The sequence below is a fragment of the Felis catus genome, chromosome C2 (assembly GCF_018350175.1).
Source record: "Felis catus isolate Fca126 chromosome C2, F.catus_Fca126_mat1.0, whole genome shotgun sequence".
Lineage (NCBI taxonomy): Eukaryota > Metazoa > Chordata > Mammalia > Carnivora > Felidae > Felis > Felis catus.
This window is the reverse complement of record NC_058376.1, coordinates 112,118,384-112,146,093: the sequence shown is the minus strand read 5'-3', so window position 1 is coordinate 112,146,093 and position 27,710 is coordinate 112,118,384. Positions and strand designations below refer to the sequence as shown.

Below are 27,710 nucleotides of genomic sequence, written 5' to 3'. Positions count from 1 at the left end.
TTCTAAATCATCAGTAGTAGCTTTTGAAATATTTCCATTCTATGCAGATTGTAAAATTGTTAGTTTTGTCTTTTTTTTTTTTTCTTAATGTTTATTTATTTATTTTGAGAGACAGAAAGCATTAGCAGGAAGGGGACAGAGAGAGAGAGGGAGACACAGACTCTGAAGCAGGCTCCAGGCTCTGAGCTGTCAGCACAGAGCCCCACGCCAGGCCGGAACTCATGAGCTGTGAGATCAGGACCTGAGCTGAAGTTGGATGCTTAATGGACTCACCCACCCAGACACCCCAAGACTTTCATTTCTAACAGGTTTCTAGATGAAGTCGATGCTGCTGGTCCAACACCTTTTAGGGACTGTTCGCCTAACCCAGTACTTCCCGGAACTGTTCACATGAAGGGTATAGTGGTCCCCTCCTTATCTGTGATTTCGCCGTCAGCAGTTTCAGGTACAGGCATCACTTTCCGAAAACAGGTGATTCTCCTTCTGACGAATCCTTCAGAGGGTCAGTAGCAGCTAAACGCTATGTCTCACTGCCTGCGCCACTCACCTCACTTCACTTCCACCCGCCGGCATTTGATCATCTCACTCATCTCACCTCTTCACGAGAACGGTGAGTGCAGCACAATAAGCCATTTTCACATAGCTTTTATTACAGCATGTTACAATTGGTTTATTATTAGTTATTGTTGTTAATCTCTTACTGTGCTTAATGTAGGAATTAAACTGTATCACGGGTATGCCTAAGGAGGAAAAAACAGAGTACGCCTAAGGTTTGGTACCATTCGGGGTTTCAGGCATCCATTGGGGTTCTTGGGAATGTATGCCCGGTGGATAAGGGAGGGACTACAGTTACCTAATAAACACTAAAATTTCTACTTCACACGGTATGAATAAGGGGGTAAGCCTCTGTTATGGAGAATGTTCTGGGTGTATTTTATGTTGCTTGGTCTACCACCCCACCCCCACCCCCACCCCGTTTCGGGCAAGCTTTCTTCCCTCTTCATCCTGAGATCCCGCGTAGAGGGCTGGTAGGGGTAAAACCCACAGAAGTGTGAGGGCCTACGACTATGGCCCCAGGACTTTCTCACTCTCAATTAGTCCACACAGCTTCCAGCAATTTGTAACAATTAGCATTTTGGTGTTAAGGGGCTAGTGGCTTCTGCCTCAGGTAAGGTGCTGAGCTGAGACTCTGGATTGGCCTATGTATTATTTCACTATTGCTGCTATAACAAGCTACCGCAAACCTGATGTCTTAAAACAATATAGATTTATTTATTATCTTATAGTTCTGGAAGTCAGAAGTTTGTATGGGTCTCAGTGGGCTACAATCAATGAGTTGGGAGGGCTACATTTCTTCGAGAAGCTCTACAGGAGAAGCTTATTTTTTTTCACCTTCTCAAGCCCACTGGCGTTCCTTGGTAGTAAATCATTCCTACATCTTCCAAAGCCTTAACATAGGACAGGGTACTTTTCACCCTGCCACGTCTGTGATTCTCTTTTGTCTCCGTTTTCTACTTTTAAGGCCCCTTGTGATTGCATCGGACCCAGCCCATAATCTCCGTATTTTAATATTAGCTGATTAGCGACCATAGTTCCATCTGCTCCCTTAATTTCCTTTTGGGTAAAGTAACGTATTCACAGGTTCCAGGGATTAGCATGTGAGCTTGTTCGGGCCGCTGTTACTCTGCCTGTCACCGCCTGTCTCTCCCAGATTTCAGGGGTGGTTTGCCCGGCAGCCTCAGTTCTCTAGTGGGTCTTAAGCCAGTTGCTAATTTTCTGTTTGTTCAGTGTTCTCTTATTCAAAGACAATAGTGATGACTTCTAAACTCTTTAGATGCTGGGACTAACACCACAAGTAGTGAATACTTTTTCATATGCAATCGAGAGTTCTTAAATACCAGTAACTCTCTTACGTCTTTTGTTAGCTACACAGGTTTATTTTTTTAATGTTTTGTTGTTGTTGTTGTTTATGTATTTATTTTGAGGGTCAGAGAGAGAATCCCAAGCAGGTTCTAGCACTGTTAGTGCAGAGCCCGACATGGGGCCTCCAACCACCCCACCAACCAGGAGATCGTGACCTGAACCAAAAATAGAGGCCAACGCTTAACAGACTGAGCCACCCAGGAGCCCCTAGATACACAGGTTTTTTTTTTTTTTTTTTTAACGTTATTTTTTTTTTTTTTTTGTTTTTGTTTTTGGGACAGAGAGAGACAGAGCATGAACGGGGGAGGGGCAGAGAGAGGGAGACACAGAATCAGAAACAGGCTCCAGGCTCCGAGCCATCAGCCCAGAGCCCGACGCGGGGCTCGAACTCACAGACCGCGAGATCGTGACCTGGCTGAAGTCGGACGCTTAACCGACTGCGCCACCCAGGCGCCCCCTAGATACACAGGTTTTAAGAGAGGGATGTGGAAGGAAGTTATTATTCCTTTATCACCACTTTGCTTTAAATTGAAAGAATTTAGAACAAAGGACAGCATTTTAAAAATTACATTTCATAGGGAGTGTTCATGTAATCTTTTGAAAATAAGAGGACAATTATAGTATACACTGAGAAGACTATTACTGAATTATAAGCTGAAAGCTGTGCCTTGTATCATGTTTTACATACTCTGCATTTCAAAATGTGTATTCTATTGCAGTTAATTGGATTAGTCTGAAAAATTAAAAAAAAAACCTAGAGCACATAATTTTAGGGAAATTAAAATATGTGCATATATCATTTAAACTACTTTCTTATCATAGTCAAAGAGTGTGTTTAAATACAACTCCAAGGGTTTAATATGAGGCTTAATACAAGGTTTAATACTAGGGTTTAATCTTTTAGGAACAGGAAAAAAGGCTTAAAAATTACCCACGTACTGTGCGATTTCCTAGCAATTGTTGCTGAAATGGATGTGATAAAGGAGACAATTGCAAAATGACATACAAGTGTGCTAGGAGACGTAACATGGTTTTATTGCAATATGAAAGGCATTATTGCATTATTATGTGTGCATTATTACCAGGATCCATAATTTGATAATTATATTAACTCATTCCTAAATATTTGACAAATGTTGATATACTTTTCTTCATTTCCCTCTGGCAAAACTTCTCAGAATAAAGTCTCCCTTTCTTGTCTTTTTACAGTATAACTACATAGCTGGCTGGGGACTTAAGAAATGTGATAAATTGTGAGGCATCCGGTTCTTAACTAGAGTATATCTCTCATCCCATTACATCAGAGGGTGCAAACTGGCAGCCTCAGATAAAGTTGGGTCTACAGACACATTTCTTCGGGCCATAGCTATTTTTAAAAATTAAATTAGTTTGCAACATGTAAAAATCAGAAGATTCAAGTTTTAAAATTTTGCGTTTCCAGTTTTTATATTGGAAGCATATTTTTATCAGTCAACAGAAGACTGTCCAGGGGAGGAATTCTCTTCATGGGAAGGGGTCCAGAGAGACACGGGATGGCATGCCCCTTCACTTGGCAGAGTTCCCACCCAGGCATTAGTGTCCCCTCTAGGCATTTAGGTCTACACTGCCTGACACTCCACTGCCACTTCAGTCACCGGCTCAGATCATTAACATCACAGTCTCTTTGTGGTGGGCCTAAGGATGGAATTATCTAGGAGGGCCTATCCACTGTAATGCCAGTGTACATAAACAGCTGAAACCGTTCATCAGTGTTTGTAATCATTGGTCGCCTCTAAAATTTTTAAACCCCAGTTGAAAGGAAGTGTTGCAGCCAGATACTGTCTGACTCATTTTTTGTAGTATGACTAATGATACTGTAAAAATTATTTTTTAAATCCAGTTAGGAGGGCTGTGGGGAAACAGGTTCTACTTACGTGGGTTAGATAAAAGCTTAGGGCAGAAAGCCGATACCATGGGGCAAAAACGCCCAAGGTTAGCTCGTGAGATATTGTCATGGGATCACAAATAACTTGTTATATTGCCTGCAGGAAGTTACTTTCCATCTGGCCAATGTCCACTTTTCCCCCACACTATTTGCTTCTTACGCAAGTTAATGATTACTATCTGATTGTTTTCTCTATGTTCACGTGTGTGAGATCTTGTTTTCTTCATGTTCACCACGTGGGTAATATCTTGTGAGCTCAATAAATATGGAGCCAAAAGCCCTATTCGAGGCTTTTGTCTCCTCTGGACGCTAGCCTCTTCTGTATTCAATTCTGCATCTGCTTTCTTGCTGGACAAGAGAGAACTCCAGATTGTAGAGAGGCGTGTAGGTGGCTCAGTCTGTTAAGCATCTGACTTCAGCTCAGGTCATGATCTCAAGGTTACTGAGGTTCTTGAGTTTGAGCTTCAGATTCTTTCTTTCCCTCTCTCTTTCTCTGCCTCTCCCCTGCTTGCACTCTCTCTCTTTCAAAAATAAATAAAATAAACATTAAAAAAGGTATTAAAATCCAGTTAGGATCCTTGGGGCTCATGAAACGTAAAAAACACTCAAATTCAAACGTATTTAAAACAAAAAGTCAGGAGTGAGGGTCGAAATCTAGGAGATATTTGAGAAACTGGTAGTGAGCAGCAGAATTAAAGGGCAGGCCAGGTGCTGAGCACTCTTGGTTTTCATTTTCTTTCTTTCTCTTTCTCTCTGCTTCTGCTTCTTAGTGCATTTCTTACAATGCCTATTGTTTTTCACTCACCTTCTTTCAGTTACTTTTTCCTTCCGATTTTAACCTTCACTCTGTCACACCAGGGCCATCCCAGCCCATGACCTTTACCAGTCACCATCAGTTGTTTCTCTGAGAAAGACTCTTTATTGGTTTAGCCCACCTTTTGAAACCAGCCAAAGAATTCAGAAGTCAACGTGCAGCTTCTGGATTGGTAGCTTTTGGCTAAGAGCATATCTTATCCAATCAGTCACAACCAAAGATGTGTTAACATTATTATTATAAACATCATCACTGTCATCTCTTACCATCACGGTATCACTCTTGACATTTATTGGATGCTTACTACATGCCAGACAATCTACTAAACACTCTAGACATGATTCATTTAATCCCAATAACAATTTGGGAGGCAGACACTATTTTGACCATATTTTATGGACAAGGCCGGTGAACATGGTTGTGCATACTCAGCAGGGACTTGAAGGCAAGGGCAGTTTCCCTTCCAACTAGCTGAGGGTGGGACAAGCAATAATAGACGTGTCTAGAACAAACTATTTTCCCTTTGGGCTTGCAAAATAGGAGGTTCACAGAGAATTACAGGGTAATCCCTTCATTGAGAAATTACTAAAACTGGTTTGCAATTTGCTTTGTTTGCACAGTTGTGCATCTCTCTAAATGTTTGACAGGCTGGTACAGTCAGCATTTGGGACAGGACAAATCCAGGGCCAGATTTTAAAGTATATAGAGTTTTTTGCTCCCATCCCCCTTTCCATGTTCCTAGGTCCCACGGAATTCATTTTTTCCTGTCCTCTTCTCCTTTCCTCAGTCTCTGCTGTTGCTAGCTCCTCGAAGGTGGACCCATTAGTTCTCTTCTCTAAAGACTTAATCTCACTCTCAAATTTATACCACACCATGAACATGGGACAGGACAGAGTTGGGCAGTGGCCAGATTGGGGACATGCTTAAGAATGAAAGTCTGCTGCTCAATCTGAAACACCTGGAGAGGCATAGGATTTGTGCAGACTTGGTGTCTAAAGGACAAGTTGTGAATTCCAGGAATAAAGGTGGGACCTCAGTTGAGGACCAGTAGTCACAGAAAGTCGAAGGGCAGCATGATGGGTGACACAGACACACGTAGGTGTCCCAAGAAGGAAGGACTAACCAGTAGGAGGTCAGTCAGAAGCCAGAGGGAGCTTTGGGGAGCATGAACATAGCGAGACAAATCTTGGCAAAAGGATGGCGTGTCACCTATCTTATAACCACACTCCCTTGAGTGTGTTGTAAATCCTTTTGTATACACCACAGACAGATTTCTTGAAGACAGCTACATACTCGTTGGAGTACTGAAGACCACATGCCCCAGATCTCCTGTCACTGGGTATTCTCAATAAGCCTCTGCTTCTTCCTTCTGAAAACAAATATTTATTGAGTCCTTCCCATGTACCAGGCACATTTCAGGTGCTGGGGATCTAGTTGTGAATAAAATAGTAATACTCCTTACCCCAAGAAATTCATATAACAGAGGTGAAGACAGGCAATAAACCCAAAGTCCTCCTGGGATTTCTATTGCCAACATTTACCTGATAAACTCTTTGGAAGTCAAGTCAGCCCTGACCAAAGGTTCTCCGTTAAAACAAAAGTCACCTTGCAGCTTCTTGGTAAGCCTGGTGGGTAAGCATCAAGCTGCCTCACAATTCCCTCCTCAATACCTGATTCCCCCTGTTTCTCTGTGGATGAATTAAGCTTCCTCCCCAACTTCCAAGACTGTCTCTGTTTTTAAGCTCTTAGTATCTTCCTATTTTTTTCTTCTTATCCTAACCAGCCTTCAGAAATAATCTAATATCAATCATGTGTGCCTTAATATGAATTTAAATCATCGTACCTCTCCTAGGGACACGGTGATTTTATATCTTAGTTTGAAAAGTTCAATGACAGTGGATTTCCCCTACTACAGAAATTTGAAAAGTCAAGATATAAATGAAGTGACTACAAGGGAGAAAACCTGTCAAAATACACATCTTCTTCATTATGTGTAAGGCTAGCCTTCATTCAGTGTTTCGTCTGGTTTTAATTAGAAGCAGAAGGACTTTATGTCTTCTACAAAAGCTCAAGGGTAACACAGAACTAAGTGTCTTTTTCTAATATTCCTAAACTTAAACTTACCAATTATAGCCATTTGCCAGGAGTTCATTGTTAGTACAGTGTCAGCTTCCAATAAAGGAGGGCTCATGTGTAGGAGACAGACTGCTAGAAGTCCATGAACCATTCTCACTAAAGGGACCTTGAAAAGATAAGCAGAAGGTCCAAAATAAATTTAAATAGCTGAAAAGAGCAGTGTCTGCCATAGCCTCATGTTGAAGTTAAGGCGGAGTGCACCTATTTATTCCTGACAATTTAAGGCCTCATTAAGTAGATATTGCTTAGGGCAATTTAATTGTGTCGAAAGAGAAAGCACCCATCAATGCATTTATTAGGTGTATCCCTATTATTAGAACCTTTATATTTTATACTTTATGTAGGGTGGAGACAAGACCTTGCTCTATAAATGATCAGGAAGGTGTTTCTTGTGTGTTTAAGTCAGACTAGAAAGTGTCCAACTATGTACTAATGGCAACCCAGTCTCTAAAAATAAACTGTGTCTGTTACTTACAGTGTTGGCTTCATTGAGAATCTATTTTACATGGTTTTTCCATGCCCAGAAAAAAAGAGGTGTGGTTCTTACTGCAAACACTGTTTGAAAATCTATTTGATGATTTTGTAGAACCCATAAAACGTCTAAAGATTACTCATATTGCTGGCTTCAGAGTGACTGAAATGATCGTAGTGATTGTTTTTTAACTCCCTACAGATGTTGGAAAATTACAAGTCTAGTGCTCCATAAAAATATCACTCTACCTATGCTTGGCTCCTTTATTTTAATGAATGGGATTCTTTAAAAACCTGAAATTATGCGTGTTTGGTTTCTTTAGGCAATAATTAAGATTAACTAGTTGTTCAAAGCTCCAGAAAATGAGACTAGTTGCTATATTTCATGAACTTCTATCAAAAGAAAACAAGGTTTTTTTTCTTTTTCTGCTTTCATTTTCCCCCTTTTCTCCTTATGTTTTATTGAAGGATGGATAATGATGCTTATTTTGAGGGGTTGGGCAGAAAAGGGCAAATTTTTCCCTGTTAGGTTTTCTTATAAAACCAGATTCTGTGGAGCAAGTAGTAACACAAGAAGAAGGGATATAGCCTACCTTCCTGAGGTTTCCTTTCCCACATTTTACACATGGGCAACTGATGCCCAGAATGATGAAGCCATTTACAAAGGTGACGAATCAATTGGGAAAAGAGCAAGGACTAGGAAGTATGTTCTCCAGACTTCTGGTCAAGTGTTCCTGCCACTTAGAAAGAAAAATGGTGGGAGGGAGACTTTTATGAACATGACAAAAATTTAGCAAAGTTCTTTAGATCTCTACATGATGCATAGTTTATTTCCAAAGCCTTTGGAAAGCTTACATAAAGGAGGAAGAATTGAACCCACCAGCTGAAAGAGAGAGAGAGAGAGAAATATATTTTACTTGTAGTATTTTGCTGATTGTATAGAGAAAATTCTGAAGACATTACAATGGACAGCAAGCACTTATTGGCAGAAATTAAGCTGGCTCTTAATACATTTCCCTGCTAGTGACTGAAATCTACAGCAAAGCAAACATATTCATTGGATATTCCCAGATGCCAAAAGCAAAGCTCTCTTTATTCAAGCCATTTAGCTATCAGAGTTCCTCATTGGAACTAACTGAGACTGACTCTGGATGACTTAAATCTAAAAGGAATTTCTCAAAAATCTTGCTGGATACTCAGAATATGCAGAAAATTTGGAATGTTAGGCTCAGGAAAAATAAAAAAAAGTAGGAACAAAAAGACTGCCTTCCACCTCCAATCTTGGACATTTTCTGCCATTGGCACCATTGCCATGCTGACCCTGAAACTGTTGTGTCTGCTATATGCACTAGGACAAAATCTCCTTTGTCCCTGCATCTTTGCATTACTCACTCCACAGTGGGCTTGCAACAGTAGTCGGTGGCCTGAAAGTGTCTGACTGGCAGTGCCCACTGTATATGCCTCTAACCTAGCTGCTGCAAAATCAAACACCTGCCATTTCTTCCTTTTCTGGACATTGAGAATAATGGGTAATTCCTCATTCCATTCCTTGCCCAGGAAGGAAGGGGATACATATGACAGGCAGCCAACATCACCAATAATGCCATCTTGACCCATATCCAGGGCAAAGTGTGTTGATATTATTCAGTTAAGATGGGAAAAATGGCCATTATTCAACAACATCTACATAATAAACACTTAAAATGATAAAGAAGAGAAGGAGCTGCATGACCCAATGAATGTATAACAAAAAGTTATTCCCCATCCAAGATCTAATCCAAGCCTACCACTACCTGGTGGCATTATCTTAAACAGGATTTGTTCTGGTAAAGCAAGGTGGAATCAAGACCTCTTGGTAGGCCAGGGCTGTATTTGTTTAGGCATCATTAATATCATCACTGTTGTCATTTGCATCACCTGGCAGGCTTTGATTCCTAATGCCTCATTTGTTACTTCCAAAATATGAAGTTTCCTTTTTTAAATCCCAAGAAGCTCTGAAGATGAAGAGCAATAAAAAGAATTTTTGAAAAGAATTCAATATCCAGAAGTTACTTTCAAACTAATTAATAATGTATAACAGAGTGCCTGTCTATGACATAATATTGAGGGTGTTCTTATGTTTCTCTGACCTCACATCTATTTATCTTTCATTGTTTGCTATAGGAATCTTGTGATTTCAGTGAAAACACAAGACCAGGAATCATGTGACTCTATATTTTTATGGAAAGTTACAAGATTCGGAAGACTGGATTCTAATTTCATCTCTGCCCCAAATCCTGAAATCCTGAGTAGAGTTTGCTTGAAAAGGCAACTCACAGTGGGCTAAAGTGAAAAAATGAAGCCAGTCTTCAATGATGATTCTTGCCACTCAACCCTTTTGACAGATAACCAACCCTGAAATTATAGAGGGGTTCTTCATTATTAGAGACCAAGGGAGATAATTTTCACGTATCTATGGTATTTATGGAGCTGACTTCTGGACAGTGATGTGTTTTGTAAATCATCTTAGGACAGTGTTATTTTTTTTTTAATTTTTTTAACGTTTATTTTTGAGAGAGAGAGAGACAGAGCATGAACAGGGGAGGGTCAGAGAGAGGGAGACACAGAATCTGAAACAGGCTCCAGGCTCTGAGCTGTCAGCACAGAGCCCGACGCGGGGCTCGAACTCACGGACCGCGAGATCATGACCTGAGCCGAAGTCGGCCGCTTAACCGACTGAGCCACCCAGGCGCCCCGAGGACGGTGTTATTTTAATTTTCTGAGAAAAACTCCCATCCTTATCATCAAAGCATATTTCACTATGACTATTTTTCCCAAATGTGAAATTTCTAAATTGTACCAGTCAAAACACACCAGCTCTTATGATGTGCCCAAGATCATGTGTTCATACATTAATAATCATATTCATAATACTGCATATAGAAATCATCTTCATAAAAAATCCTAGTACTATCTGGTGGCATAAATTAGAAAATATAGCAGAGAATGGTTTCTAGACATATTAACTTTGAAATATTTGAAAAGATTAATCTTCAACTTGAAATAGGAACACAACAGAATGCCTTGTATCCCCTTTTGTAACTTCTCAGGCTACATGTTCTTAATGGAAGACAATAAGAAAGATATGTGGTCAGCAATATTTATGCAATTTTTGAGGTAAAGAAGTTAAATGGGACACCTGGGTGGCTCAGTCAGTTAAGTGTCTGACTTCGGCTCAGGTCATGATCTCACAGTTCATGGGTTCGAGCCCCATGTCGGGCTCTATGCTGACAGCTCGGAGCCTGGAGGCTGCTTCAGATTCTGTGTCTTCCTCCCTCTCTGCCCCTCCCCTGCTTGCACTCTGTCTATGAAAAATAAATAAAATGTTTAAAAATAATTTTAAAAAGAAGCTAAATAGGTGCAAGTAATTTCTGAGTAAAAATGACCATGCCTTTTCAGTCATTAGTTATAGGGAAAGAGGAATAAGAAGAGTAGAATTAAACAGCACTTTAAATATTTTAATTAAAAAAACATTAAATATGTAAAACCAAAGAGGTAAAGTATTTGGCAATCTAAGCTCTAGGAAACTGAAATTTGCCTTTGGTATTTCATATACCTGTTAAATTGTGGATAAAAACTGTCGTTTCTTTTTCTATTTTTTTTTTCTATTCATTTTTGGCATTTAGAATAGATTAGCTAATTATTGGGTGTGGATGTCTGTGGTTTGAGCTTTTCTCCTGAGAAATCAATATTTACTTAATAATTTTTAAGACCAAATTGCTGTCTGTTTTTTCATGGTGGTCCTGATACTTTCCAGTTGTAAAATAAAAACAGCTGAAATTCAAGAAATTCACATGGGTTAAAGTTGAACAGAAAATCTTGGTTCTTTAGAATTGAAACTTGGGCTGGTCAGAGCCTCTAATTACCTTTTCCCCCCTAAACATAGGGTCATTTTATTTTGGAGAGTGATCACTGTTGAATCTATGAGTCATTCCAAGACAAGTCTTAATGTGAGTTTTTATTTCCTCCTATTAAAACTTGAAAGGGTGTCCTTAGTTCTCCAATCTCTACTACCCACACAACATAATATGTTCTAAACCAAGATTAAGAAGGTGAACGAATTCAGCACTGGAAAAAAATGAATCCTTTGGCCTTTGCAAAATCAAGCCAATTCATCCTGAGCCAAGATGAAGAATATATTATTGTTCTGATATATTAGGCCAGCTTTTTTCAATTATTTTAAAAATACCCCTTTAATTAGAAAAGCACAAAATTCAACTTTAAAACATTTTTGCTTTAAAATGCCAATTCATCTTTAGAAAAGCCAAAGAAAACATAAACAAGGATTCTCACCCTTCATTTTGCAGAAGAAAGTGATAATATTCATTTACCGAACAATTATCCATACAAAATAAAGCCCTGGAAAAAAGGTTAGAATTTAGACAATCTTGGCATCTGGGGTCAGTTTAGAAAAATAGGGAAGCCACATTTTAAAAAAAAAAAAAAGAAAAGAAAAGAAAAGAAAAGTTTTTTTTAAACTAAAAACAGACCAGATGTTGACTGCAGGATGTCAATGGCAACAAGAGAAAACAACACATGTGGATTCAATGTTCTTTCTGCAGACAGAATCTCAGAAAAACATATTTTCTGAGAGATCTGACCAATTATGTTTGACTGTAAACCACTGTCTAACACACCCTACCACATTCCTATGCCTGGAAAAATAGAAGGAATGGAGATGAGTAGGCCTAAGGGATAGGCCCAGACTTCAAGGAGAAGCGTCAGAAAATTCCCAGTGACTGAAATAAATAAAAATTCACACTTGATGGATATAACTCACTGTTAGCATCATACTATGTTTTCATCTACCTGGAGGAAAACTGATGAGATGTTTCATGACCTACATATTCATTATTGGGATAGAAATGAGAAAAATAAGTCTTGCATTTATGTAATTTGTAGAGAATCACCCAGCTGGAAGGTTAAAAATGGGTTTGATTTTGGCTGTATTTTCAGTCTCCACAAACTTGTCCCCTTTTGTGTGATGATCCCTACTTTATTGGGGTCATTTTCAACCAACCAGATTCTAAAAACTGTCCAGGAAATATAAGAAAGAAAATCCCAGAATGGATTTCTGAACCTGATACTCATCATTCTTGGTTTGTTGTTGTTGCTTCATGTCTATATAATACTGAAATTAAATTCTCTGGGCCGTTTTTTTTCCCCAACAGTATTCCCATAACTGGTAGTTAGATCATAAGGTCATGATATAACCTAATAAACAAGAGTGGAAACACAGAGCCCCTTCTTAGGAGGACTTCACAATCTAACACAGGAAGACAGAAAGGTAATTAACCATGGTGATACAGTGGTAGGTAACAGCTGAAAGGCAGGAATGCACAGGAAACCCTGAAAACACAAATATGTGCATATCCAACCAGGCAGGTGCGGTGGGGTGGGGAGCACAGAAGTCTTCCTCTAACAGGCACCTGAGAAAGAGCATGGAGGCCCAAGAAGGCCTGGGGAATCCTGGAACCTGTAAGTTGTTGCATGAAGAGAGGAACTTTGTTTTGTTCATAGGAAAGTATGGGGCACAGAGTAGGTTGAAGGCCATGAGCGACTGAATAGATAAATCCAATTATTTATTAACAGCCATTTTTGGCTGTTGAATAAGAAACTATTTTTTTAAAATTTTTTTAAAGTTTATTTATTTTTGAGACAGAGAGAGACAGAACATGAACGGGGGAGGGGCAGGGAGAGAGGGAGACACAGAATCGGAAGCAGGCTCCAGGCTCCGAGCCATCAGCCCAGAGCCCTATGCGGGGCTCGAACTCAGGGACCGCGAGATCGTGACCTGAGCCGAAGTTGGACGCTTAACTGACCGAGGCACCCCAAGAAGCTATTTTAAAGTGGCAGAAATGGAAGGAAGCAGGGAAATCAGTAGGAGGCTCTTGTGTTAGTCTAGGTACAGGATGATGGAGGAGTAGACGGGGAGTGATAGAGATAGAGGAATGGAGGTGTATTTTGGAAGTATAGTCAAAGGGACTTGGTTTTGAGGAGAATGAAAGGGATTGAGGAGGACTACTGTGTAGCTCAACACATTCAGCTGCGTTCTCTTCAAATCTAACAGCGTAAATGGAGGTGGAGATACATCTAAATAAGCAGAAGTTATGGAGCGTTAGTACTTACGTGATTGAGGTATTTAACCGATGTAGTAGTGTTTCTCCTAACCTTACTCTAATTTTGTATCATAAGGAAAATATGTTAATGTTTTGCTGAAACATTTTAGCAGTTATGTGGTTTTTTTTTTTTTTCAAAGACTTTAATTGTATTTCTTAGTGTTAGGCTTATGGATGATTTTTACTTCTTTATATGTTTTGATTGTCTGAATATTTCACAATGATCGTATAATTATAGGGTGGTCACATTTTATGCAATGGATGCATCTCTGAAACTCTTGCATAACAATACTTGAAAAATTCAAGGTTCATTCCAACAAAGCAGAGCTGTTATTTCTGTTTAACACCTACAATGGTGCCACCCTTAGAAGCATAATTTACAACTCACCACCATTTTCAAACTATTATTGGGAGGTGCAGAGACTAATATCACTTTTAAATTGATGAATAAATACAGACATGGAAATAATTTTATGGTAATGATATTCATACAAGTCAAATGCACATAAAAGGCACATACTTAGGAAAAATCTGTTTGCATTTTGAGCAGTTGTATGTTTGGGTAGAAAATAATCTTTTGCCTATGATTTGGGATTTTTTTTTTTTAATTTTTTTTTAACATTTATTTTTGAGACAGAGAGACAGAGCATGAACGGGGGAGGGTCAGAGAGAGGGAGACACAGAATCTGAAACAGGCTTCAGGCTCTGAGCTGTCAGCACAGAGCCCAACGCGGGGCTCGAACTCACGGACCGTGAAATCATGACCTGAGCCGAAGTCAGCCTCTTAACCGACTGAGCCACCCAGGTGCCCCTGATTTGGGATTTTTAATTGCATGGTTTACATTCTTTTCAGACAAGGATGCCTTAATAAAGCATCATGGCTACTTATTAACTGATATAAAAATGTAAGCGAATTACCTAAGAGAAAAAGTAAAGCCCAGAATCTGCTTTGCAAATCAAAACTCAAAGGGATAGTAAATATGACAGGTACTTATCTAAGTTTCTAGATAAGTAACATATAAGTTATTTTCACAATTTTGCATAATTTTCTTTAAACAAAAATGGAATTTTAATGTACTTTTAATTATCCCTGTAGTTTTCATCTCACCCAGGCTCTGAGAAGCCAAAGAAACCCATTCAATTTGTAATTGAAAGTTGCCTGGGTAATCTCTGGGGCCATTTGTAAACCCACTGTATCTTCAGTCTCCAAGAAAGGAACCCTGAGGGCTTTTCTCTTTATCCATTGAGTTTATCTGTCTGTCTCTGTGTGTATGTGGCAGGGTGGAGGGGGGGGCGTAGAGAGAGGAGGTTTCAGCATTTTCATTAAGCTGCATTGGACATAACTGAAGGAATCAAAAATATAGATGCTGAATGAAACAAGATGAATTGATATCTAGAAGTCAGAGTCCTTAGGGCTGACCACCACCCTACCCTGATGTACCACACATCACACATACACACACACAAGTGGTTTCCATCTCTATTTCTTCCTTTATTTGGACAGAGGTGTTTTCTTTTTCATGCTAGTTCACAATCATCAAAGTCTTCTCTGACTCTTTCCACTGGCAAGAAGCCTCTCTAACATCTCTCAGATAAACTAAGAGCACTTACTCACTTCTGTCTTCCAATAGAATGTTATTGATTTGGGGAGTATCTTGAGACCATACATTCTCTACTTGCTGAAGTAGACTGTGGTTGATCTCAAGACAAAACACATGATTTGAAACCTTCTATGAAGAGCCACCCCCTCTACACACAGACCCCTTCATGAAATGTGGGAAGTGGGAGTCAGCAGAGGCCTTCAGAAACCTTTTTGTGAAACAGTTTGTGGAATGCAGCATAAGTACACATTAACCTAGACAGACATACAAATATATACTTGTTTACCCAGGTTGGAACACTGAACCTTCTGAAGTCAGCCATTCATGAGAAGGTATTTCATTATTCATAAACTGGTTACAAAATATGTACTTATTTTCCAGGAAATGTGAGTAGAAAAAGACATGCCCTTGGTGTTAAATAGAACACTATCTGTGCAGAAGACATTTGTGCCTCCAAAAATATGACTTCTGGTTAGGCGCCACAGCTGGTCAAAGGCTGGCTTACGTGCTACATAAGAGCTTTCTTCTTACACTATGCTTACGTGTAGTTTGATAAATAGCACTAGGTGTCTACAGGTCTTAACTATATTATTATTTGTCATTTGGAAAATAGGACTAGTTGTATTTATTTCTTTTCATATGGCATTTTACTTTCCTATTTATCTTCCTAAATGAATCAAATTTTAGAATTTTAATATAACATGGAAAATGTATATAAAAAAGATCATATCAGAGCTCTTTGATGCTTTTCTCCTGTTTACAATCAGTGGACTCTAAGAAGAATAAATATTCATTTTGGGCTTTTCTGGGAAATATTTGTAATCATTTCTATGCCACAATGTGATTTTTAGTTTAAGTGAATGAGGTCCATTAAAGTAGTCTAGACTGATCAAAAGCAGGGATTTGAATGTGCAGTTATTTTTTAGTTTTACAAGTGCCACACAATTGTTCTTTAAGCCCCCAAATTCCTTGACTTTCCTGCTACAAAATGTGAAAAAAAATTCCCTTATTGGGCCCTTAATTTTATAAAACCAGTACTTCTCCAAGCAAGCAAAACAGGAATTTTAACACAGTTTTTCTTTTGATTCCTCAATCTCTCCACTACAGTATTATTAATAATAGAATTTGAGGACAGACTGCATTGTTTAAAGTAACTCTCCATAGTATAAGGTCTCATCACAAACATAAGAAATATAAGTTGCTAGTAAGATGCCATGTTTTAAGATAGATTTTATATACTAATGAAATACCCATTGGGATATAGCCAAATATAGATATAACATTTGCTTTAAATCAAAAGAAAGCTTAACTCTAATTTATTCCTATGTAGATTTAGCTACAGAAAGCCAGTAAGGGAAAGATAAAGGGATGTTTGCTACAAATAAGAATAAATGAGTACAAATAAAGGAGTAATTGCTTTTCAACAGGAGGAGCATAGGACTTTTAAATGCTTTTCCTCTAATATCTCAACGCCAAAACCACACACCAAAAGTCTGTGGGAAACTGTTAATGTAATGAGACAATAAACCACTTTAGAACTATGATTACAGTAGTCTACCTGTTTAAAGGAAGATGTTAAAAGATATTTTCTGTTACTGCTGGAATAATAATGGTTTGAAGTCCATTGACCTCTGGGGATTTCTTCTAGGGATTTAAGTAGTAGTCTACCATTAGCCTGTCCCAGTGGGCCAGGGAAGGTCTAAATAGTAAGATATTTGAATGCTCGAGTTATGTGCTAAAATAGCAAAAAATTCACAATATTGCTTTAAAGAAAAGAATCAGAAAGTATTGCAGGTGTTTGATAACTAGGATTCATGTGGGATGAACACTTGGTTTTATATTTTTAATTGGTATTTTTTTTCAAGAAATCAATAAAATACAGCATAATTCTAAGCAATATCCTTCAATTGATGTTTCTATTTTGATTATTTGGATAAAGGAAACATCAATGCCACAGTTTTAGCTGCACTAACGGAAAGCTCAAATAACATGGATTTAAATCATAAGGAAAATACTTATTTTACTGAGCAATGAGTTTAAAAATTGGCTTAGTACCACAATGATATAATCAAAGTTTCTGATTATCATAATATTTTGGTTTGACCACTTTAGTATATTACCTTTTCATTTTCATGTGCATAATTTCATGGTCCCAATAGTACTGCTGAATTATATTAGGAAGCAAGACAGGAAGATGTGGTCAAGAATGACAATAATAACTTCTTATGCTTATCTCTTTTTGAGTCCACCCCCCCCCCGTTTTTGCTTTCTTACCATATTTATTTATTTTTTTAAATCTTAGTTTTTTAGAACATTTTTAGGTTCACAATAAATTTAAGCAGAGGGTACAAAGATTTATCCTATATCCCCTGTTCCCACACATGCATATCCTGTTCCATTATCAACATCACTCAGCAGAATGGTGTATTTGTTATAATTGATGAACCTATACTGACATATCATCACCCAAAGTCCATAGTTTACATTATGGTTCACTCTTGGTGTTGTACATTCTCTGGGTTTGGACAAATGTGCAAACATCCATCCATCATTATGTTATCATGAAAAGTTTTTTCGCTGCCTTAAACATCTCTCTGCTCTACTCATTTATTCCTTCCTCCCTCCCTCCCCCTGGCAACCACTGATCTTATTACTGTCTTCACAGTTTTGCTTTTCCAGAATGTTGTATAGTTGGAATCACACAGAATGTTGCCTTTTCATATTATTTTCCTTCACTTATTAATATGCATTTAAGGTTCCACCATCCCTTTTCATGGCTTCACAGATCATGTCTTCTTAGTGCTGAATAATATTCCATGTCTGGACGTACCATGGTTTATTTAGCCATTCACCTAGTGAGAGGCATCTTGTTGGCTTTTAAGTTTTGGCAATTATGAATAAAGTTGCTGTCGACATTCATATGCAGGCTTTTGTGTGGACATAAGTTTTCAGCTCCTTTGCGTAAATACCAAGGAGTGTATTTGCTGGCTCACATAGTAAGAGTATGTTTAGTTTTGTAAGAAACCTCCACGCTGTCTTCCAAAGTGGCTGTACCATGTTGCATTCCCACCAGCAGTGAATGAGAACTAGTGTTGTAGGTCCTCGCCAGCATTTGGTGTTGTCAGTATTCAAGATTTTGGCCACTCTAATAGTATAGTAGTATCTCATTGTTGTTTTAATTTGCATTTGCAATGTAAACTGAGGAGTAAGGTCAGCTTTTCCTGAAGAGGTAAAGGGACTTTGCTGCTGATTTTCCTCCTGGTCCTCTGATCCCAAGTCTTATGCTATATTGCTATGATTTTATGTTACATTGCTAGGTTTAAGCCAGTAACTCTCAAAGTGGTATTTTACTAAGTACAATATCTTTAACATAGTGTAAATAGTTATGATAGATGATACCTTAAAATAATTATTTTATACTAAAACAGAAATATGAATGAGCAAAATATAAATATATAAGACAGCTTGGATAAACTTTACAAACATAACATTGACTAGACAAAAAGACACAAATGAGAATGTGCCATATGATTCCACTTACATAAAGTTCAAAAGCAGGTAAAATTAATCTGTGGCATTAAGTCAGATAGTGGCTTCCTTTGAGGACAGGGTAGTGACCCAAAGGGAATATGAAGAAGACTCCTGGGATATAGTAATGGACATAAGTCTTGATTGTGCACATGTGGTTTGTTTTGTGAAAATTTGTTAACCTATAGATCAATGATCTGTGTGTGTGTGTTTATGTGTCAATATAATTTGCTCAAAACAAACAAAAATGTAATAATAAAGTAATTTGATTTGAATTGTCATGGCTTAGAATTTGCTGAAATAAGTTTTAGAGATTTTAATATTCCGTTTTTGGGGGGACCTTCCTTTGTGTATTACCTGTGTCAAATGAAAGCTGCATTTCTCCCAGAATTAGGCTGATTTTGTCTCAGCTGACTGAGGTAAGTGATTTGGAAAACAGAAAATAAATAGAGACACATATACATTCATATGTGTATGGCTGTCTGTATAAGAATTGTCGAGAAGCTCTGATCTAAATACTTTTAACTCCCACAGAATATTTGTATAAAACTTGGTCCAATTTAGGTTGCATGTTTTAAATCCAAGCATCATGAACTCAGCACATGTTCTATGTACATTTTTATATGTAGTATTAGTATCTTCCTTGGGAGAAATGATGGTTTTTGCCAAGTTGAATTAAATTCACAAAGCAGGAGTTTTTAGGGAACACTGTAACTATTGTATTACTTCATGAAAACACTGGTACTTGTATTTTCACTGCAAAATATTCTTAAAATGTATTAATGACTTACACAGAAAGGGACTCATACTCATTAGCCCTAGCCAGTATCATAATAAAAGTCCATTTTTCTACCATGTTATGCAGAAGAGTGATTAATTTAAATCTTAAGGTAAACATGTCTATCTACAAGTAGATCTAAACTAGCAAGGATGGGGTGCCTGGGTGGCGCAGTCGGTTAAGCGTCCGACTTCAGCCAGGTCACGATCTCGCGGTCCGTGAGTTCGAGCCCTGCGTCAGGCTCTGGGCTGATGGCTCAGAGCCTGGAGCCTGTTTCCGATTCTGTGTCTCCCTCTCTCCCTGCCCCTCCCCCGTTCACGCTCTGTCTCTCTCTGTCCCAAAAAATAAATAAACGTTGAAAAAAAAATTAAACTAGCAAGGAAAAAAATTTGCATGATGTAGCAAGAGAAGTAAATTTCCTAAAGACTGTGTTTGATGTGTAATCTGCACAGAAACTTGTATGAATCTTGTCTGTTTATCTGAAGAGGAAAACTCAAAGCTACATTTCCAGTTTTAAAGGCTGCAACAAAGTCTTAGGGATCATGAGAAAGAAGAAAATGCTGAGATGTGAAAACATAGCGGCTTAAAGAGTCTTCTATAAAAGACAATGTGGTAGAAAATAAATAAGTAGGATTAAAATTGGTTCCTATGAACTTTCTCTGCTCAGTATATTTCTCCAAACATGAACCTAAACTCATGTTCTAATAAACTGTGCAGGGATCCCTTTCTTCTCACCATAGTCGCAAACACACCCTTGACTTATGCCAAACTTCACAAAAAGAGCAACACTGCACTGACAATTCTGGCTTCAAAAACTCTCCTTTTTATGCCTGGATAGTGTTTCCTTAAGTGAATTACCAGCACTCTAGAAGCAGTCTCCTCCTGACTTCCATAGCAAAAATAATTCACTTGTAATCTATGAACCCAGATAGAGAGTTTGGTGATATGAAGGAGACCTTTCTATTACTATATAAATCTATGAAACAGAGAGTCCTCCGTAGGAGCAAATAGAAATATAAAATTATATTATCCACTTCTAGCAGTTGGAAAGCATACATTACCACAATTCAATAGTGTCCTTTTTTAAAATGTTTATTTATTTTGAGAGAAAGGGGAGGGGCAGAGGGAGAGAAGGGAGAGATCCCAAACAGGCTCAATCCTGTCAGTGCAGAGCCCTATGCGGGGTTTGAGCTCACAAACTGTGAGGTCATGATCAGAGCCAAAATCAAGAGTCAGATGCTTCACAGAACTGAGCCACCCAGGCACCCCTTATTTTTTGAATTAAAAAAATTTACATAGAGTTAACACCCAAGGTTACATTACTTTCAGACTTACAACCGACACTGATTTTACAACTCTACGTGTTATGTTATGCTCACAAGTGTAACTACCATCTGTTACTATACAATGCTATTACAACATCATTGACTGTATTCCCTATGCTATGCCTTTCCAATTTTTTTTTCACAAAAGATGAACTTGTAAATTTATTTTGTGTCCTTGCCTGGTGATACTCAAGGAAAGCAATTTTGACAGTATTGTTATTTTTTAATTTTTTATCCTAATATAAAACTGTTATCCTAACATGTAAGTTAGAATTCTATTATTTTGGGGCGCCTGGGTGGCTCAGTCAGTTGGGTGTCTGACTTTGGCTCAGGTCATGATCTCAAAGTTTGTGAGTTTAAACCCCGTGTTGGGCTCTGTGCTGACAGCTCGGAGCCTAGAGCCTGCTTTGGATTCTGCATCTCCCTGTCTCTCTCTGCCCCACCCCTGCTTGCTCTCTGTCTCTCAAAACTGAATAAACATTAAAAAAATTAAAAAATAATTCTATTATTTTAAAACTGTTACAATTTATAAAAGTAAGCACACCCGTACCATGTGATCCATCAGTTGCACTCCTTGATACATACATAAGGGAGCTGAAAACTTATATCAACACAAAACCTGCACAAAGATGTTTATAGTAGCTTATTTTATAATGACCAAAACTTGGGAACAACCAATATGTCCTTCAGTAGGTGAATGAACCAATAAACTGTAGTACATCCAGGTAATAGAATATTATTCATCACTAAAGAGAAATGAGTTGTTAAATCCTAAAAAGACGCAGAAGAACTCCAAATGCATATTACTAAGTGAAAGAAGCCAATCTGAAAAGGCTATGTACATACTTTATGATTCCAAATATATGAAATTCTGGAAATGGCAAAACTATGAAGACAGTAAAAAGAGAAGTAGTTGCCCGAAGTTAGGGGTCAGGGAAGGATAAATAGGCAGAGCTCAGAAGATCTTTAAGGCAGTGAAACTATTCCAAATGACACTGTAACGGTGAGTACATGTCATTATACATTCATCTAAACCCATGGACTGTAAAACACCAAGAGTGAACCACTGTGTAAACTATGGCTTTGGGATTATTATAATGTGTCAGTGTAGGTTCATCAATTGTAACAGATGTACTACTCTGGGGGAGAAATGTTGACTAAAGGGGAGGCCATGCATGTGTGAGGGTGGCAGGTATATGAGAAATATTTGTGCTTTCTGCGCAGTTTTGCTGTGAACCTAAAAGTACTCTAAAAATAAAGTTGATTAAAAACGAAAACACACACACACACACATAAAATCTGTTATAACCGCATTATGTCAGATACTACTACCCTCAATCAATTTCTGAATATGAAAATATACAAGTCATTTACCATACCAATACCTTCCAACCTAAAATTAGATTTCAAGAACAGAGTCTGAAAGAAAAAAAAAACCTTCTTTTTATTGTTTTAAAGTTTATTTATTTTGAGAGAGACAGGGCAGGGAAGGGGCAGAGAGAGAGGGAGAGAGAGAGGACCCTAAGCAGGCTCCACATTGTCAGCACGGAGCCTGACACAGGGCTAGAACTCATTAACTGTGAGATCATGACCTGAGCCAAAACCAAGAGTCAGACACCTAACTGACTGAGCCACCCAGGCACCCCAAAAAAAACCCTTCTTGATCTCATTGCGTAATCATTTATTCCATCAAAAGGATATCCTACATTCCAGTTAGTAGCTAAAGACTGTATATAGGATGAGTTATTGCTTCTCAAATTATAAGTTCTGATTATTTGCAGAATTGCAGAAGAGTATGGGATATCTTCATTTTATGTTTCTGGGAAACCTAATACTTCTTTAAATAGAAATTATTAAATTTTCAGAGCTCTATAAAGTTATTTCAGCAAGAAGGTGTTATCAATAGAAATATTATTTTTGGACTCAATTTTCTTAAATTTATTTGTAACCTATTAGTTTTCATTATATGTTCTATTTTATTTATTCATTTATTTAAGTTTGTTTGTTTATTTATTTATTTATTTTTGAGAGAGAGACAGACACACATAAGTAGGGGAAGGGCAGAGAGAGAGGGAGAAAGAGAGAATCCCAAACATGCTTCATGCTGCCAGTGCAGAGCCCGATGTGGGGCTTGAACTCATGAAACCATGAGATCATGACCTAGGCTGAAGGCAAGAGTCAAACGCTCAATGGACCGAGCCACCCAGGTGCCACTCTTGTATTTTAAATACCTTGGTTATTGAGGGAAAACTATTTATTAATGCAGGAAATACTGAAGGGGATATTTCTGACTTAAAATATCCAGAAAACTCCAATCACTTTAAATCTACTACATGCATATGTATAGTTTGTTAGAACTTTGAACATTGTCATTCTTCTTTATAAAGTAACTTTTCACTTATATTTTGTTTATCTCACTCATTTAAAATGTCTTAATTCTGATAACTTGAAGGCACTTAACCAGGGATGCCTGAAAATCTGGAACTGTAAACTACCCTATAAAATATTATTTGTGCTTAGTTCAGCATATTTGTAATAAACAAAAATATAAAGTAGTGATTACCATGAATAACTTACTCAACTTACATACATATACATCATAAACATATGTTAATATGGCTCATATGGGTCATAATTTTAGTATAAATTATTTAATTATAATTAAATACAAGTATGTCCTCACATATTATAAATATAATAGTATATCAACATTTAAGAATCAGATACAAAAGCTAAAGGGATGTTTAAAGCTGATTACTTTATTGAAACCTTAGTATGAAAAAGCTAATGAGGTTAAGATTTCAGTCCCATTTTTAGACAGAAGAACTTACAATTCAATGATACATTTTAGCTTATGTACCATAAAATTTAAATCATATCTATAACGCAAATTCTGAACTATAATTATTGGAGTATTTAATAACTAGTAAGGTTATTCTGAGCTCACCGATGACAACTATTTGTAGCATATCATTGTCTTTTCCTAGTGTAAAATCAAAATATCATGTGACTTGTTTCTTAACTACTTTAAGTGAAATAGAGGCATTTGAAGTAAGCTAATAAAGTACAAGCCCTAGGGTTCTAACATATTAAGCATATATAATAAATAATATTACCTATGATATATGATACATATAATTATATATGATATTCCTCAGAGTTTAGGGATTTAATAATGTGTGTCATTTTTTTTTTTTTTACCTTACTATGAAAACTGGCTTTAAACTCACAGTAAGCTTTGGTCAAAAGCATTAGAGTTTACCTGGTGAGGGTTAAAATCATTCCTTTATTTAACTCTACCAGTGTTTCCAAAATAGGAAATGTAAGAAAGGGAAAAGAAAGGACTTATGTTCCAGTTAATGACTGTGAGTTCACAGTCTTTGAAAAACAAAAAATGCCTGTAAACGCTTGAGGAGAATGTAGAGGAAGTGATACACGGTTCCACAGTGCTGTCATAAACTCAGGACTGCTGTGTCTTCTCTGTGTAAAAGAATCAAATTTCATCTATTAGGATAATATGTCCTTGGTAAGATGCCTAATTTTTGTCATAAAAATCAGAAAGTAGCGTTCCTGTACTTAATTTAAATTCAGGTTTAATAGAACTTACATCTGTAAGGCACGATGTATCTGCTTTGAGAATACATACCAGATGTTTGAGAGATTTTCTTAATGGAAAGAGTATTATTCACTTGCTGTATATTTCTCCATTTTCGATAATTTGATCTCTGAAAAGTGTCTCATGACCCAGTTGAAGCACAAATTGAACCAAGGCCTCATTTAATAGGCTTTTAATCTTTTGATTTTTCAAAAAATAAAATGAGGAAATGGGTTTGGTAACCTTTGCAGAATGTCTCCCTTGTCATGGTGAAACACCTTGGTCAGTAAATTAATCCAATCTGCCTATCTTAGAACATCTTTTACAAATATTATCTGGATCTGCTGCATATGCATAAGTGGTTATTTTTGTCTGAACGAGGGAGCTTCTCTCAACACAAGCAGAGAGATTTAAGTAAGTGTGTGTTTCTTTTATAACATACTGTAGGTATGCTCTAGAGAGGTTTTTTTAACTGCAAGTTATAGAGAATTACTGTATCTTAACTAGACATTAAGTCTGTATATTATAAAATTGAGATTAGAAAGTAACATTTATATTTATCACTTACTCTCCTGATCTGTTTCATTTTCTATTTTTTTCCACTTAAGTTATTATATATATTTTCAGTATGCTGCCCAAGTCACCAAGCCACGCTTCTTTTTTCTTTTCATCTGGCTTCATTTTCCTTTATTGAAAATTTACCTTCATCAAGAGATTGCAAATTACCGTTTCATTGCCCGAGATGTTAATTTATTGCATCATTTTATAATACAAACTCTTCTGAAGATTCAGACATGTGTATCTTCATCAATTTTCTTCCAACAGGAATTGTTTTCAATATAACTAAGCACTTGCATTCTGAGAGTTAGTTTGCTGTTCAGCCTCATTTTCTTTTATTTTACATAAAAAAAATCTCTTTTTCCTTCTATAACTATTCTCACCTCCATCAAATATATTCTCACAGAAGCAGTAACAGAACGAAATGTCTTTTATCTGTACTTGCAGGAGCTTTCCTCTAGGTCCTAAGGGAATTTCCAGGCCAGTTAAGAAGGCAGCTTCAATTTCTATCCTGCCTCTTGAGCAGTGTTTTTTCCTACTTGATTCTTTCTGAATCTCTTACAGAATTGCTTTACAAGTGTCTTCACCCAAGTTTTATTTCTTTTCTGTTTTCTGGGATTTCATAACATTGAATTGTAAGTGATGCAAAGGTTGGAGAGAATGTAAAGTGAATTAAGGTGAACCCACAATGTGTTTGCCCTCAAAGCAGATGTTCCTAAATTGCACAAATTTTCCCCACCCTGATTTGCAAGAAACCACCTAACAGTGTACTGAAAATCAGTTTGCTGCATTTGTCCCAAAGATGCATATCTTTGACTCCACACTTTGTATAAAGCTGTTGAGGTTTTCCTCATTTGAGTGAAAAGACTTAAGGATTTTTTTTTTCAATTCCCTTTCCCTAGGCCTCCTCTCCTGTATTCAAAGAGCCTCCAATTCCATAAGCATTGGCCTTGCCAGGTCCCCTTTTACTCTCTGTTTCCTGTGTACCCACCCGGTTGGTTACAAAAGGCATTAGTTAGAATGACCTGACTTGGTAAAACCAGGGATTCGAATTCCAGTGTTTCCAATTAGTTGTTTGACCATGAACACAGTGGGAAGCGCATCAGTAAGGTATATATTAGGCTTGTCTTTCTCCTCCACACTCTGTCAAGCATCACATATGATTTCCTCATTGGGCACAGTTTGGAATCACTTTCACTACTTATGGCTCTCTTTCCTCACCTCTTGCTGGTAAAGACTTTCTGATGACAGGAGTTGAAGGATTCATTCTCTTTCCCTGATGTTCTAACACTGTAATCTTATATAAACATATTACCTAAAATAATAGGACCACACAGGGTTCAAGCAAGAGTATGGATAGCCAGATCTCCCTCTCTGTTCATTGCACAAAGCACTTGACATCTGAAGACCCTTCAGATAGGGATGGAGTTATGTAAGAGAGTAGAGAGAAGCCTAGCATGAACTACTGATTAGTAGGAGGGAATGGGAAAGCATCAGTTTGGGGGCCTCAATTTAGGAGTTTTATTTTTTTGCTATCTATAGCCATATTGAGTTACAAAGTTACAAAAAAACTCAAACATTTTAACAGGAATTTTTTATTAATATTTATAGATTTAGTATAGATAAAGCAAGAAAATAAGAGCCATTAAAATTTGGACTGACCGAGTGCAAATATTTATTAGCTGGCTAAAACATGCATGGTTGTAAAGCCCATCACTCTAGAGTTTAAACTAGTGATTTATTTTCCTCTCTGTCTCTCTATTTGGTGGATGAAGTTGCTGGATAGGCCACACTAAGGACAAGATCAGAAAAGAACCTGGAAATCTCTGAGTAAAATCTTTCTTAGAAGGACAGTACAGAGGTTTGCCGTGAAGAAAAGAGGATGCCATTGTAACAGTGGTCAGTTATTAGTTACTAAGGATATGAGTCTATGAGAGAGCAAAACTTTTACAATAACCAACAGCTCCAGAAGCATGTTTTCTCTAGAAAGCAGACCTAGGTAAGAAAGGAGAGAGTAGGTTGCTGAGCACTGCAGTGTTTTGGACTCAGATTGGTAAGAGGCTGGAGGAGACTTTCCCCAAAAGAACTGCCAAAGGCTTCCTTTGGCTTCTGTGCTCATGTCTGCCAAAGTAAGGACTCAGCATCAGCCATTTTTCCAGGCATATTAAGGAACCTAAATGTAAAACACCAAAACTTGGACCTTTTTGAAGAAAATGTAGCAAAATATCTTCATGATCTTGATGGGGAATAATTTTTTTAAAGATGCTAAAGTCATATATATTCAAGAAAAGATTAGGGTGCCTGGGTGGCTGAGTCGGTTAGCATCCAACTTCAGCTCAGGTCTTGATCTCCTGGTTCGTGGGTCTGAGCTCAGTGTCAGGCTCTGTGATGACAGCTGGGAGCCTGGAGCCTGCTTCGGATTCTGTGTCTCCCTCTCTCTCTGCCCCTCCCCTACTCATTTTCTCTTTCTCTCTCTCTCAGAAATAATAAACATTAAATTTTTTTTAAAAAGATAAAATTGATAAAGTAGATGATGCTTATATTAGAAATTTTGTTCCTCAGATGATCCCACAAGGGAAGTGAGAAGATAACTGGGAGAAGTTATTCAAAATGCATATATTCCACAAAGAATTATACACAATGTGTAGTGAACTCTTACTAATCAGGAAAAAAAAAAACCTAACCAAAAGGGAAATGGACAAACGTTACAAAAAGGAAATTCACAAAATAGGAAAAGCACATTTATGATAAACCAAATTGACAATAGCATAAAAGATGTTCCAGCTCACTGAAATGTAGGAAAATATAAATTAAAATCACAACTAGAAACTATTGCACACTAGTACGATTGGTAAAAAATTAAGCAGTCTTGTAATGCCAAACTAATGGGAATGTGAAT

The 27,710-nt window shown here is 37.5% G+C and overlaps 1 long non-coding RNA gene across 1 annotated transcript in view; it reads left to right on the top strand.

Moving 5' to 3' along the window:
* Positions 1-437: 437 nt before the first annotated feature.
* The window catches only part of LOC123380090, a 251,339-nt gene continuing 224,066 nt past the window's right edge, over positions 438-27,710 (top strand). Inside the window, exon 1 of the long non-coding RNA XR_006585395.1 lies at positions 438-610. This is a non-coding gene — a long non-coding RNA (uncharacterized LOC123380090). The remainder of the gene's footprint in view (positions 611-27,710) is intronic.